The following is a 16,483-nucleotide window of genomic DNA, read 5'->3' on the forward strand; positions in this document are numbered from 1 at the left end:
AGCCTTATTTCCTATAACTCTCTTTACCCACTTACACTTCATGACTATCTCATACTCACACACATATAAGTACATGACTGCTCTGGCCAGTGTAGCTCAATTAATTGTAGCATTGTCCTGTACAACAAAAAGACTTGGGTTTTATTTGGGTCAGAGCACATACACAGATTGTGGGTTCGACCCCCAATTGGGGCATGTGTGGGAGGCAACTGATCAATGTTTAACTCTCACATCAATGTCTCTCTCTCTCTTTTACTCTCCCTTCCTCTCTCTCTAAAATCAATAAAAGCATGTCTTCAGGTGCAGATTTACAATAATAATGATAATACGTGCATTACTTACACACATGCACACACTCACCTTTGCTCTAGTAATATCAAACTCACACTTCATACTCTCATGTTCCATGCTTTTACACTGCTGCTCAATCTGCCCAGGATATCTTTCTCACTCCCTGCTCCCACTTATCTGAGAAATTCCTGTTCCTTCTTCAATAGAAAGTGCATCATCACCTATAAAGAGCTTTCCCTGGCTTCTTTAGCTGGATTCAGCACGTGTCACCTTGTATTGTAATTGTACAATTAAACAGTAAGCTAGCTCCTCATTTTATCTCCTGAGACTGGCTTGGCGTCAACGTCCAATAAAAGTCGGTTGGTGATCTTCCAGCTTTATCACCCCTTGAACACCAAGTTCCATTAGTTTACCAGTCACTGTTTCATGTCCCCAAACTCTCTTCTTGAAGCTCCATGGCATATCCCCTTCTTTTAATATTGTAGAAGTTGGTAAACAGTCTATGTTCACTCATGATTTTAGTGATGTTAACATTATTCCTCCTGAGTCTTCTGCAGTTCTAATATAATAATTTATACTTGAGCCAAGTAAGCTTTAAAAGCTGAGTAAGATTTCTATAGTGAGAAATGAGGAAGTGTCCTTCCAGACTTAGGAAACAGCATGGACACGGGTGGAAGAATGAAAGCACTAGTGAGTCAGAGCACTGACTAGCAGTCTCAGGAGGTCAGAGGGATGTAGTGGGAGAGGAGACTGGAAACCAGTGAGTGTAGTGCCCTGAGCCTCACTGATGGAGATGCAGGGCACTCCCTGTAGAGACAGAGGCTGTGTAAGTCCTGGCTCTACCACGCCCTAGCTGGATGATCTTAGGTAAGCATCTTCACCTCTCTGAACATCACTTTCCTCATTTATAAAACTTAAACACACACACACACCTTAGTTAAAATGTGCTGACTGAATGCTAGTGGGGAGATGGCTGGCAGAAGGGAAAGAGAAGAAGACCAGTTCCAAGGAAGGGGAAGAGCTGGCTGGGGTCTGGGAGGTCTCCCCTCCCAGCTGTTGATGGTCCAGCATGGGCAGATGAAAAAAAGGAGATGGAAGTGATTCCCTGGTCAGACTGGGATATCAAAAAATGACTCAGGAGTGCCCGGCCAGTGTTGCTCAGTGGTTGAGCGTCAACCAGGAGGTCACAGTTTGATTCCCAGTCAGGGCATATGCCTAGGTTGCAGGCTCGATCCCCAGTGTGGGGTGTGCAGGAGACAGCCGATCAATGATTCTCTCTTATCATTGATGTTTCTATCTCTCTCTCCCTCTCCCTTCCTCTCTGAAATCAATAAAAAATATTTTTTAAAAAACTGTTTAAAAGACTCAGGAGTTGCAGTAGACTAAGGCTTGGCTATTGCCCAAGCAGATTAACTTCCCAGGAGAAGTTTCCCATGTGGGCTGAGAAATAGGAAAGAAGTTTGCCTTCCAGGGTGGGAACTGGTTTGGGGGAGACAACCCAGGCGTTCAGACTCCCTACTTGGTGCAGAGTTGCTTGCCCCGGAGTCGAGAGCATGTGCAGGTAGTAGAGAAGCAGCAGCAACTGCAAGAGCATTCACAGCCAGGGTGAGACCAACACATTTGGTCTCAGTGGGTGGGAGGACTGGAGCAGAGAAGTCTCCAGGCAACTTCAGGGCTCAATGCCCCTCCATCCCCGCCCCAAGAATTAAGGAGCCGCTGTTGCAACCCATCAACACCTGAGAAACTGGAGGCTCCTCAAAACCAGGCTGTGGAGGCAAAACACTTAAGTTCAATCTTTGTGTTTCCAAGTAGAGACTTCAGCTAGAAAGAGGTTCCCTCCCTCACTCCTCCTTGGGTACTATTTGGGATGTGCCGAGAGAAGACTCATGTGAGTGGTGAGTTTGGGAGAAGGGGCAGAGCTTATAAGGCCCAGTCTCTAACTTCCTCCTCTTTGGAACTAGGCCTGATCTCAGGATGCAAATATTTTAGTGTGTATAGCAGAGACTGTGCCTATAGGGCAGCGGTTCTCAACCTGTGGGTCGCGACCCCTTTGGGGGTTGAACGACCCTTTCACAGGGGTCACCTAAGACCATTGGAAAACACATATATAATTACATATTGTTTTTGTGATGAATCACTATGCTTTAATTATGTTCAATTTGAACAATGAAAATACATCCTGCATATCAGATATTTACATTACGATTCATAACAGTAGCAAAATTACAGTTATGAAGTAGCAACAAAAATAATTTTATGGTTGGGGGTCACCACAACATGAGGAACTGTATTAAAGGGTCGCGGCATTAGGAAGGTTGAGAACCACTGATATAGGGCGAAACCTGAGGTTGTCCTCGGCTACTGTCCTGTGGGGGAAAGTGCTGCACATTCTTCAACTTAAGCTTTTATCATTTAAAAAAGAAAAAAAGCTGATCTTCTCTTTTTTTCCCCCTCAAATATACTTTTATTGATTTCAGAGAGGAAGAGAGAGGGAGAGAGAGATAGAAACATCAATGATGAGAGAGAATCATTGATTGGCTGCCTCCTGCACAATCCCTACTGGGGATTGAGCCTGCAACCCAGGCATGTGCCCTTGACCGGAATTGAACCCAGGACCCTTCAGCCCGCAGGCTGACACTCTATCCACTGAGCCAAACCAGCTAGGGCTGATCTTCTAATTAATTTTAAAATATCTTTTGAAATTGATAAATTATTAACTTTATTTTATTTAATTAAAAATAAATTTAAATTTATTTTCAAACTTTCAGAATAATTAGTACACTTAAAAATGTTTATGTCTAAAGAGGCAGGACTATGGGCTGATTTTTATGTTTGTTAAGCCTCACCCAAGGATATTTTTTTCCATTGATTTTTAAAGAAAGTGGAAGGGACGGGGAGAGACAGAGAGAAACATCGATATGAGAGAGACGCATTGATTGGTTACCTCCCATGTGGAGTTAAGTGCTCTAGACCCATGGTCGGCAAACTGCAGCTCTCAAGCCACCTGCGGCTCTTTGGCCCCTTGAGTGTGGCTCTTCCTAAGCCTTAGGAGTACCCTAATTAAGTTAATAACAATGTACCTACCTATATAGTTTAAGTTTAAAAAATTCGGCTCTCAAAAGAAATCTCAATCATTGTACTGTTGATATTTGGCTCTGTTGACTAATGAGTTTGCCGACCACTGCCCTAGACCAAATTGAACCGAAGACCCTTCAGTCCACGGGCCAACACTCTAACCCAGTGGTTCTCAACCTTGGCTGCACATTAGAATCACCTGGGAATCTTTTTAAAATCCTGATTTCTGGGCCTCAACCTCCGGAAATTCTGTTTCTTTGTTATGGGGTGGGGCCACAACATTAGTAACAAAGAAACAATTTCCGGAGGATGAGGCCCAGAAATCAGGATTTTAAAAAGATTCCCAGGTGATTCTAATGTGCAGCCAAGGTTGAAAACTACTGCTCTAAACACTGAGAAAAACAGGCTAGGACTGGGCTGATTTTTAAATTCCCACCTCCTTTATACTTTCTTTGGGAGGAAGTCCACCAAACTCATTGACACAATCTGAGTTCAAACAAAAATCCCTTAGAGGAATGTAATACCACACCAAAGTACTTCCAACAATTTGTTTACTTAGAGATATTTCCCTGAGGCCCATCCCAGGTCATCAGGACATAATTTGGCTAGTAATTTGATGAGGATAGAATAGATAGTGCCTTTTCAGGTGAGATAGTGAACAACAGCTAGCAGCAGAATGAAGAATTTTAGACTGTTTGCATTTCAATTTATGAAAATGCAACAGGTCTTTCTGAAGAATAGCCAAATATGAAATAAAAAATCTTTGCTTCCCAGGAAATTAAATTCCATGTGGAAGTTTTGCAAGCAGTGGAGGGAGAGTGTCAATAAGAAGCACCCTTCTTCCCTGCCCAAGTTGAGGGTCAACTGAAAGACAAAGAGGTTGGTTAGATATTTTTTAAATGTGATAAAATCTTAATTAGGAATCAGGGAGAGTGGATTACAGATGTTCTCTGTACTGTAACTGGTACCCTGTAATTTTATTTGCTAAATCTGGCAACGTAGGACCAGATTGTGGAAGACTTTATTCTGTACTAAGGAATTTACATTTTATTCCATAGCCAATGAGAACCCATTGGCACAAAGGAATGCCATTGATAAAAGTGGTGTTTGGGACTAGCCAGAAGGCAACGACAATTGTCCAGGTATGACATTCTGAAATGTAAGCCTAGGATGGTGGAAGATGGAAAGGAAGGGGGCAGGATCCGGTAACTTGCTAAATATGGGCAGATGAAGAATTACAAGAAATCTAATATGATAAGTTTGCAGCCTGAATGGCTGAAAGAATGGCAGAACTACTAATAGAACTAAACATATCTGGAGGAGGAATTGCTTTGGAAGGAAAGAAAAACTGACTTTGAGATGACGCGTGTATGTCTAAGTGAATTCCACAACAGGAAAAGTAACTGTTACCCTTTCTTCAGCACCTTCTCCCAGGCACTGCAGAAATGGGATGTTACTCCTCACCCTCACAGCTACCCTGCCAGATAGGTATTATTACTACAGTTTTCTAATGGACAAAATCGATGCCACCAGTAGGTGGCAGAGTCAGAATTTAAAGTCCCAGGCCACTTGACTTGAGTTGGAGCTTATTTCCACTATTTCACAGTCTTTGATTAGAGAACTAGAAACAGAACTCCAGAGAAGTCGTGGCTTGAGCTGTGGCTGCTGAGAATTGAGAAGAGGGAGCTGGAGAGCATTATGCTAAGTGAAATAAGCCAGTCAATAAAGGAAAAATACCACATGATCTCACTCATTCATGGACAATAGAGACCATTATAAACTTTTGAACAATAATAGATACAGAGGCAGAGCTGCCTCAAACAGATTGTCAAACTGCAGCGGGAAGGCCGGGGAGGGTTGGGGGGCAGGAGGTAGGGGGGTAAGAGATCAACTAAAGGACTTGTATGCATGCATATAAGCATAACCAATGGACATAAGACACTGGGTGATAGGGGAAGCTAGGGGACTGTCTAGGGCGGGGGGATAAAATGGATACATACGTAATACCCTTTGTAATACTTTAAGCAATAAAAATTTAAAAAAAAAAAAAGAGAAGAGGGAGCTGAAATGGAGGAAAAAATCTGCTAAAAGGACGTGGAGGAGGAGGATCAGAGAGAGCTTTGGAATACCTCTGGCAGGGAAAACAGCACGGGAAAGGAAGTTTGAGTGAGCCCAGTGTTTTTGAAAACAACAGCATAATGTGATGTTCCTGGAAAACGGGATGGTGAAAGGAAATACTAGAAAGATATAGAGACACCATGTCATGAAGCCTTGTGTGCCATGTCCAGAGCAGAATGATCTTATAGGCAGGAGAGACTGTGAGTTTTAAGCAAAGAACCAACATAACCAGATTTGTGTTTTAGAAAGGTCATGCTGGTGGCAGTGGTGTGAAAGGACTGAAGGCCAATTAGGACGCAGCAGTGCTGATCCAGGAGCCAAAGGGTGAGAAGAGGAAACAGATGTTTGAGAGAATCAACAGGTTATAAACAGAAAGGAGATGTTGGGCGACAAAGAGAACTCTTTCAGGGGGACTGGGAATGGGGATAATATTTACAAAGCAGGGAATGCAGGGGGAGGAGCATATTTGGGAAGGAAGTGTGAAATTGCTCATCTTGTATGTTTACCTACAACATAACTTAGAGCTGACAGAGTAGGGAAGTACTAAATGCGTGCTGGCTTGAGTTTTATTTTGGACATAACTAGTTTGAAATATCACTAGAATATGCAGGTAGAAATAGTAAACTGTTAGAAATACAGGGCTAGTAGCTTAGAAGAACAATGTAAGCCTGTGAATTAGCTTTGATAATTAAGACATAAGTAGGAGAGTGAGAAAAGACCACGGAGAAAATCCTTGAAAATACTCAGCTTATAAAGAACAAGAGGAAAAGGAAAAGCTACTGAAGCAAGCAGAGAACAGGCAGCCAGAGAGGTAAGAGACAAGAAACTTTGATATAATGCCGTGGTCGGCAAACTGTGGCTCGAGAGCCACATGCGGCTCTTTGGCTCCTTATTTAACTCTAATTAAGTTAATAACAATGTACCTACCTATATAGTTTAAGTTTAAAAAATTTGGCTCTCAAAAGAAATTTCAATCGTTGTACTGTTGATATTTGGCTCTGTTGACTAATGAGTTTGCTGACCACTGGATGGAAACAAAGATAAGAATTTCAAGAAGGAAGGGTTTTGCACACCCATGTTCATTACAGCATTATTCACAATGGCCAGATAAAAGCAACCTATATGTTCATAGATGGATGAATGAATTAAGAAAATGTGGTAAATACAAACCCAGCTGGTGAGGCTAAGTGGTTGAGCGTCGACTCATGAACCAGGAGTTCACAGTTTGAGTCCCAGTCTGGGCACATGTCCGCGTGTAGGCTCCATGCCTAGTAGAGGCATGCCCATCAATGATTCTCTCTCATCACTGATGCTTCTATTTCTCTCTCCCTCTCCCTTCCTCTCTTTGAAATCAATAAAAACATATTTTTTTAAAAAGTGGTAAATACTTACAATGGAATATTATTTTAATAGCCTTAAAAAAAGAGAAGGAAATCTGTTTTATGCTACATCATGGATGAACTTTGAAGACATTATGCTAAGTGAAATAAGCCAGTCACAGTAGGGCAAATACTGTATGAGTCTACTTACATGAGGTATTTAAAATAGTCAAACTCAGAGAAACAGAAAGTAGAATGGTGGTTGCCAGGGATTGGGGGGAGGAGGGAAGAAGAGTTGTTATTCAGTGGGTATAATTTTATAGTTTTGCAAGATGAAAATGTTCTAGAGAATTTTTTATTAATCTTTATTGTTGAGATTATTACAGATGTCCCTCTCCCCCCCCCCATAGCTTCCTTCCACCGGGTTCCCACCCCACCCCAAGCCCTCGTACCCTATTGTCTGTGTCCATAGGTAACGCATATAAGATCCTTGTCTAATCTCTTCACGCACCCCGCCACATCCCCTTCCCTCTGAAAATCGTCAGTCTGTTCCATTTCCATGCCCCTGATTCTATTCCATTCACCAGTTTATTCTGTTCATCAGATTTTTTTATATATATATTTTATTGATTTTTTACAGAGAAGAAGGGAGAGGGATAGAGAGTTAGAAATATTGATGAGAGAGATCGATCAGCTGCCTCCTGCACACTCCCTACTGGGGATGTGCCCGCAACCAAGGTACATGCCCTTGACCGGAATCGAACCTGGGACCCTTGAGTCCGCAGGCTGATGCTCTATCCACTGAGCCAAACCGGTTTGGCTGTTCATCAGATTTTTTATTCATTTGATTTTTAGATTCAATTATTGATAGATATGTATTTGTCAGTTTTTTGTTCATATTTTTTATCTTTATCTTTTTTTTCTTCTTCCTCTTCTTAAAGAATACCTTTCAGCATTTCATATACTACTGGTTTTGGTGGTGATGAACTCCTGTAGCTTTTTCTTGTCTGTGAAGCTCTTTATCTGACCTTCAATTCTAAATGATAGCTTTGCTGTGTAATCTTGGTTGTAGGTTCTTGCTACTCATCACTTTGAATATTTCTTGCCACTCCCTTCTGGCCTGCAAAGTTTCTGTTGAGAAATCAACTGACAGTCGTATGGGTACTCCCTTGTAGGTAAATAACTGTTTTTCTCTTGCTGCTTTTAAGATTCTCCCTTTGTCTTTTGCCCTTGGCATTTTAATTATGATGTGTCTTGGTGTGGTCCTCTTTGGTTTCCTCTTGTTTTGGGTTCTCTGTGCTTCCTGGACTTGTAAGTCTATTTCTTTCACCAGGTGGGGGAAGTTTTCTGTCATTATTTCTTCATATAGGTTTTCAATAACTTGCTCTCTCTCTTCTTCTGGCACCCCCATAATTCGGATGTTGGTTCACTTGAAGTTGTCCCAGAGGCTCCTTACACTATCTTCATATTTTTTGATTCTTTTTGCTCTTCTGGTTAGGTGGAGGTTTTTTGCTTCCTCGTATTTCAAATCATTGATTTAATTCTCGGGGTCCTCTAGTCTAATGTTGAACCCCTGTATATTATTCTTTATTTCAATCAGTGTATGCTTAATTTCTCACAGGTCCTTTTCCATTGTTTTGGCATTCACACTAAGATCCTTGAAAGTCACATTAACTTCCTCAGAGGTTTCTAGAATATTCTTGAGTAACCTTATAACTGTGGTTTTGAACTCTATATCCAATAGTTTGCTTTCTTTCATTTGTGACATGTTTCTTTGTCTCTGCATTTTGGTTGCTTTCCTGTGTTTGTTTCTATGTATTGGGTAGGAAATAAATGGTCTGTTCCCCAGCTCTATGGCTACATTTTTTCCCTTGAGTTTTGGAATATAGTCCCAGTTTCAAAGGTTTTTGTAAATATAGAGGTTTTTCTCTTTCTAAAACTAAACCTTCTTTCCAAGTAGCTCAAAATGAGACCACTGAATCTAGCTGATGTATAAATCCCATTCTATGTCTCCTTTCTTTCTTACTCTTCACCACTGGCACACCTGCTCCAAACTCCTACCAAAACAATAAGAGTCTATATGAATTTTAATTCATTAATCAAAACAATAATAGTCCTCGTGCATATCAATTCATGCATGGGGCCTACCAAAGTGGTCCGGTTCCCACTGGTTCTTTAAATTGCCCATTTCTGCATACATTTGGAGATCAGTTAAGACACCCTTCTATGGAATTATTGAATTAAGAAAAAATTACAGGTTTAAACAGTTTAGTTGGGAGATTCACTCCTGGATTATTTTCCTACAACCTACATTATCCAAGAGAAGGTAACATCAGAGATTATTTTGTATCCTGCCTGGAACCAAAGTCTCTTCAAATTTGACTTTCTCTGCTTGACTTTTGTCAAGTTCCTTTGTATAGTATTCTGGTCCCCACATATTCTCAGGTCCTACAGTTCTCTTGTAGGTGAATTCTGTTTGGAGCAGGACCTACACTTCCCTGCTCAGGCTGTGCAGAGCTCTGTCACTGGCTATCAGCCTGTAGGCAAAAAAGGGTGATGGAGGCATGTCATGAGGAAAACAGGAGTTATCTTTTTTTTTTTTTTTAATATATTTTATTGATTTGTTACAGAGAGGAAGGGAGAGAGATAGTTAGAAACATCGACGAGAGAGAAACATCGATCAGCTGCCTCCTGCACATCTCCTACTGGGGATATGCCCGCAACCCAGGTACATGCCCCTGACCGGAATCGAACCTGGGACCCCTCAGTCCGCAGGCCGACGCTCTATCCACTGAGCCAAACCGGTTTCGGCAACAGGAGTTATCTTGCAATGAATCTATTTCAGGGGAGTTCATATATGGTCTCCAGGCAAGGAAAGGCTGTTTTCTTCTGTCAAGAGGAAATGGACAGCTTCTTTTGGTCAAGAAGATTTAGGGACAATTATGAGCTCAAAGTTCTTAGGCTCATGCACCCAAATATTTCTTGCCCAGGCCTAAGGTATCACATTTTTCCTATCTGGAAAAGACATGGACATGGAAGACCTGTTGAAGCTCTGCATTCAATCTCTTGCAGCTCTGCCACTCTGGACCCTGAACCTACTTTTCAACAGTGTCTGATTTACTGCTACAAGAGATGGGAGTCTCCTTTATGGCTGCCTATGGCTTTCATAGTATTTGTAAATTGGCAGTTGGCTGCTACTGTTTCCCTTTTGCAAGGCTTACAATGCTGTCAAAAGCAAGTAGTCTATTATCCAATTCTTGTTATCATTTTTCCCTACCAATCAAATACAGCATCCAGTCAGTATCCCAATGCCTATCTCCCACCTGCACCTCATGCCATTTAACTGTACATGAAAGCTTTAGTAACTGTGATGCGACTGCAGAGCAGGGATTATGTGTTATCTACTTACCATGAGGAAAACCATGCTTCTGCCTTCAGGTAGGTGGGCTATTCAATTCCACAATCCTATTTTGAGGGTCTACTCTTAAAGACCACTCCTGGGACCATCATTTTAACTGAGGATCCAAGAAAACAAAGCTGGAAGCATAAGATTATGTACTAATGCTTTAATGATGGGTGAAATTCCAGGGAAGAGAGTGTGAAAGAAAAAGGAAGTGAGGCAGGAAAAAAGTGAAAACAAACATGAGAGATGTGTTACCCTGATGGCCATAGCTTCACTGCAAACAAAGGCGGTTGCTTGAACTTCCAGGACATCTCCAGAAAGAACTTACAAAGCTACTGCCTCTCAGAACCATCTATCACACAGGAGGAGTGAGCAATGTTGGCTTCTTTCTGTCTCTCATTGGTTAAGGTTTATCCCACCCCAGATATTAATTCACTACATTTATATATTATATGACCTAGGTAGAGGTATACCTCGATGTAGAGGTAGCTTCTTGGAAAGCTAGAGCCTCTGTATTCCATTCTAGCCAATTTTCAAGTGCTTCTTCAGTCCTTCCGCCTAGTCAGTACTACATGTACTCAGTTTGTGGGGCCAGATTGCAATAGAGGCTGTGGCTTTATGACTAAAGGATACTCCATAGAGTTTTTGTGAGGACTCAGTCAAGTAGTACCCTGGCATTTAGTAAGTACTTAGCAAATGTGAGCTATTATTAGCAATAGTAATTAAGTGAAATTTTTGTGTGTGATTATGTGACATGGCTGTCAGGAGCATTTTCTCCATCCCCTCTGAGCCTTTGTTAAACACCACTAGATTCAGCCAGCACTCTGACACACAGCCAGACACATCTCAGTGGTTCAACAATGCCATGGGCTGTGGACCATCCACAGCAGCAGGAGCAGGGGCGGGGATGCGGCATCCAGGCAGTCAAATGGTTTTGCAACGAATTCGCAATGGTTGTGGCCACCTGCCAAGCAGCGCACAGCTATGCAATGAGGCTGAGTAGTTTGCCTTTATAAAAATATGACTAGTGATAATGCCTTCCATTGTATAGCCACCTTAAAATACTCTTTTAAACATATAACTTGCCTCTGAAGTCCACTAAGAAAATGAATTGACATTGTTTTCTGTTCTATAAATTATAGCTATGCAGTGGATGGATCATTTTCCTATTCACAGAGTCGTAGATTTGCTTCTGAAACCATGAATACAGGAACTCTCAAATGTCAAATACCTGAAGGCTAATATTTTCCTTGGGAAATGTGCTACATTATCCTCTGAGTTAGGTTAATCATAAATAAATATCCTTCATTTGATGAATAATTCAAACCTTAGTCTTGTCACCATGGAAAAGAGGGCTCCCTTCTCCATTTTTCTCTGTGAGGCACTCAGTGCTACAGACATAATGTTTACTTCCCTCGAGGGTACAACTGCTCTTGACAAGTGGAAATGTGATTTCAGCCAAGAAATTGCTGTTCTGTGTGATAAAAACAGCTTCAATGTTCTGTTTTGATTCCTGCTTAAAATATATAGAGAGGATTTTTACAGTCAGGGTCAATCTATGTAGTGATAAATGTAATAGACATGAGCCTTGAGACGGAAAAAAAGTGAATTTGGGGCTTTGAAAAATATGCCTTTTGCTTTTCTGGAAGCAAGAGTTAAGGTTTTTTAAAATAAAACCAGTAGAAGTTATTCAGTCTAATGAAAAATGTAAGCTGTAACATGGGTGGTTTCTAATACATTTACTAAATCATGCTTTTCTTGCGAAGACAAATGTTTATCATAATTCTCATCTTTGCATTTAAACCATTTGATGACCTAATTGCCCCTCTTCCCAAATCTACATCACCCCCGTTACCTGAATACGATTTGGCTCTATCAGTTCTGATCTTTGGACTTGTACCTTAAACATGGCATGGGCACCAGTCTAAATGCCTCAGGCCACCCCCAACAACTACCAGCCAGACCTAATCCAGCCCGTAGCCCCACCCTTCTGAGACTAACTGTGGGTCCAGGAGACGAGTGGGATGTGCTCAGCAAAATGGAGCCAGGTTTCATCGAAGTTGCAAAAAATATATAAGAAATGTGTGGTAGAGTTATGCAGATAGCATTGGACTTTAATTTGGGATATATGCAAAAGCAAGCAAGCTGGGGAACCAGGAGAGAAGAGAACATCCCTTAAGCATCTCTATGTTCCAAGTGCTTTAACATTAAGACATTTAATCTCCACTACCCTTCAATGAAGCCATTATCATCTTAATTTCTGTAACTGTGAGAATAGAGGCTCCAAGAGGTTAGGTACCTTTTTCAAAGTCACTTAGGTTTCGATTTCTTAGGGAAAGTCAGTAGTTCTGTGTGGTAATTACATATATGGATGGGTGGCGTGAGACAGTGGTAAGAAAGAGATTGGAAAACTAGATTTCACCCAGATAATAGAAAGCCTTATTAAGCCCTGTCCTTTTCACATAGCCTGGCTTATGTCCTTGTTATCTCTGTAACCAAAGGCAAGTATACCTCTCTCCACCTGAATTTCCTTGTCATTAAAATGGAGGGCGGGGGAGGGTGTGTGTGTGTGTGTGTGTGTGTGTGTGTGAGTGTGTGTGAGTGTGTGTGTGTGTGTGTGAGTGTGTGTGTGAGTGTGTGTGAGTGTGTGTGAGTGTGTGAGTGTGTGTGTGAGTGTGTGTGTGAGTGTGTGTGTGTGTGAGAGTGTGAGTGTGTGTGTGTGTGAGTGTGTGTGTGAGTGTGTGTGTGTGTGAGAGTGTGAGTGTGAGTGTGTGTGTGAGTGTGTGTGTGTGAGTGTGTGTGAGTGTGTGTGTGTGTGTGTGTGTGTGTGTGTGTGTGTGTGTGTGTGTGATTTCATACCTACCACAAAAAGTTCTGTTAAAACGAAAGGAGACAAACTCTCCTGGATGTGGTATGGGACAGTCAGAACAGTCCGGAGCTTGTAGCCAAAGGAAAGAGGCAGGTGTGAGGAGTCAGAAGAAAGGTGGCTAGAAAGAGGGCCAGACAGTGGCCACAGGTGGGCCTCATTTTAGTATCCTGGGCCTCATCCTCTGTGGCAGGGTTTCCTGTGAGCCGCGCTCAGCATGGCCAGGGGTGAACCTGAGAAGAGGCAGTGAAGGATTAAAGAAAACAGACAAGAGAATAAAGCTGGGGCTAGATGGGACACTGTTCTCAGATGGAGAGACAGTGCCACAGCCTGCAAGCCAAGTCTTTATTTTGTACCCAGATTCCACGAAGCAAAGTAAGGGTGTGGTCAAGATGTTTACAATGTTCTCTCGGGTTTCGAATCTACTTAGTTACATGCACCTGAACTCAATCAAGCTTTGTCTTGGCAGCACTTGCTGCACCTCCTGCAGCCTATATCACTTAGCCACCTGGGACCACAGGTTCGGACCGTAAGGTCAAGCTTACAACCACAGCCTCTGGCTATAATTGTGCTGGGAGGGCTTTGCCCTCCGAGCTGGGATTTGCATGTGGCTTTGCCACAAGAGGACTGTGCCCTCTCATTAGTCTGAGGCTTGAACCTGCCCAAATGGGCTATAGCCGCTCTCCACATTCCTATAAAGGGCCAGACAGTAAATGATTGCAGCTTTGCTTAGTCTCTATCACAGCAACTTCACTGTGCCCCAAGCAGCCACAGACAGTAAGTAAATGAGTGGGCATGGTGGGGTGCCAATAAAACTATTTATGGACATTGGGGCGGGGAGAGACAAAAAAATACTAAAAAAATTGTTAGTTCAAATGAATTAATATAAAGAGGACATTCATACATAGAAAAATGCCATGCAACTTCAACTCATTTTTCATTGTTTCTAGTTGCAAAAATGTGCAATCCAGCTGGGAGGCCATATCATAAACACAACCCATTTAGAATAACCACAGAAGTGTAATTCAAGGTTTAGCTGTCTCGATGTCTCAAAGTCCTTCAGCCTACTGGAGCATCCCTTATCCTTTAAGATTTAATGGGTATGGTCTTGAACCCCCAACCTATATCAAATGAGAAAAAACAACAACACAGTATTGTCCCCAATATTTCTGAGGTTTCTTGGACACCTTACCTCTTGCCTTATAATCTATGACTCTACAGTGGGGCCTTGACTTACAAGTGTCCCAACTAACGAGTTTTTCAAGATATGAGCCGTCTCTCGGCCGATTTTTTGCTTTGAGTTGCGAGCTAAAATTCGGGTTACAAGCCAGCTTCAGATACCCCACCGCTAGTTGGCGCAGCGAACGTCACAGTGAACGTCACAACATCAGCCCAGCATCACGTGTGTCATTCGTTCACTTTAAGATTTGACATACTGCCCTGGCCGGTTTGGCTCAGTGGATGGAGCGTCAGCCTGCGGACTGAAGGGCCCCAGGTTCGATTCCAGTCAGGGGCATGTACCTTGGTTGCCGGCACATCCCCAGCGGGGGGTGTGCAGGAGGCAGCTGATCGATGTTTCTAACTCTCTATCCCTCTCCCTCTCCCTTCCTCTCTGTGAAAAATCAATAAAATATATTTAAAAAAAAAAAAGATTTGCCATACGAGTAATTAGAGTTACCAGCTCCGTCACGGAACGAATTAAACTCGTAAGTCAAGGCCCCACTGTATTTTTACTCCTGTTGACTGCTTTGTCTCTGCTGACTGATCCATTTACAACACGCCATCTACATTGGACACCACTTAGTTTCTTGAATTCTTCAAAATACTACTACTGGCACTAGCTCATCTGAAGAACAGGCTTTTACTGAAGATTTGAGGGCAACACTAGGGTAAATATTAGGTATCCCTGTTCTTAAATGCCCTTTGCCCATTTCTGCCTTTGAGAAGTCCTCACTGGCCATCTCTTCACAAGCAGCCATAGTTCAGCATCATTTTGCTCCATTTTTTTCTTTCTTTTGCCTTCCTATTTTCTACCTGCTACTTATAAGCCCCACCCCATCCCTATTACACTTATGTAGCAATAATAACTAACACTGACTAAATGCTTACTTTATATCAGGCATTAAAAGTGCTTTATGTATGTGCTTTCATTTGGCAGACGTTTTCTCTGCGTTCGTTTTGCCCTAGGTGTAGGACCAAACCTTGGAGCTTCATCTTTTTTCAGTCCTCAACCAATATTAAACACTTCATTTATTATTTCCTATTTGTTTATTTAGGCGAGGCCGTGCTAGCTCCTGCGCTTTGGCAGCAAACAGACTTGGTCTCTTTCCTCCTGGAGCTCCACATTCAGGGCTGATAAAGGTAACTTGTTAAATAAAGACATTTCAGTCTTTGAGGGAATTTCCAGATTTTATAACAATTATTTTTATACTTGCTTCAATAAAAGACAACAATAAGACAAACAGCAAAATAAGACAAAAATACAAGATGCCACACAGCAGGACATGACTGGCACACAGATACTTCAGAAAGTGTAAATGTTAGAAGCTGGTGAGACCACTTGGATTAAACCAGTGGGCCTTGAGGCACTGGATTAGAGCAAGCAGATGTAGGCAGGGAAGCCCGAGGTCTTATAAGCAAGGCCTTTGGAGTTAGACAGATCCTGGGCTCAAATCCCAGCTCTGTCACTTACTATGTGACTCTAGGGAGCAATTTACAATCTCTCTAAGCCTACATTTCCTCTCCTGGAAAACTTGAATAGTAATAGTACTTTCCTCAAAGGGTTGTTGTGTGGATTAAATGGGGGAAGCAAGCAAACATGTAAATCTCAATAAGTAAGCAATGCCAGAAGTGTGATAAGTACCAGGAGAAAGTTCATGTATAAAGAAAGGAGCAGACTCTCTGAGGTCCTTGCACTTTAACTACTTGTGAAAAGACTATCCTTGGAGACCTTACCATTTCCACAATGTGGTTTTTCATGTACATTCAAATTTTCTAGCAACATGTAAGGTAGATATAACTATCATCACCTTTATTATTCAGAAGTGGATATTGAGCTTCAAAGAGATTAAGAATTTTCACGTGGCTTCAAAGGAACTCAGGCCAAGACTTTGAATCCAGATCTTCTGGCTCCTAATCTTTTTATTTCTGTCTTAAAAGTCAATTATTCTCACAGAGGTGAGAACCCGGCTTGACAACCAATAGCTTAGGCAAGAACTTCCACCAAGAGTAGATCGGGCATCTAAAGCTAAGTCAGAAGTGGGAGTCAAACACAAAATTTGTGTGCCTCAGGCTTCCAGAAATAATTGGCCAAATATAAATCGATAGAAATGCCCATTAATAGAGAAAGGATAACGTAGGTACCTCCTTACATGGGGTACCATGTAGCCAACAGAATGAATGGGGTACGTC

The sequence above is a fragment of the Myotis daubentonii genome, chromosome 1 (assembly GCF_963259705.1).
Source record: "Myotis daubentonii chromosome 1, mMyoDau2.1, whole genome shotgun sequence".
In the NCBI taxonomy this organism is placed as follows: domain Eukaryota; kingdom Metazoa; phylum Chordata; class Mammalia; order Chiroptera; family Vespertilionidae; genus Myotis; species Myotis daubentonii.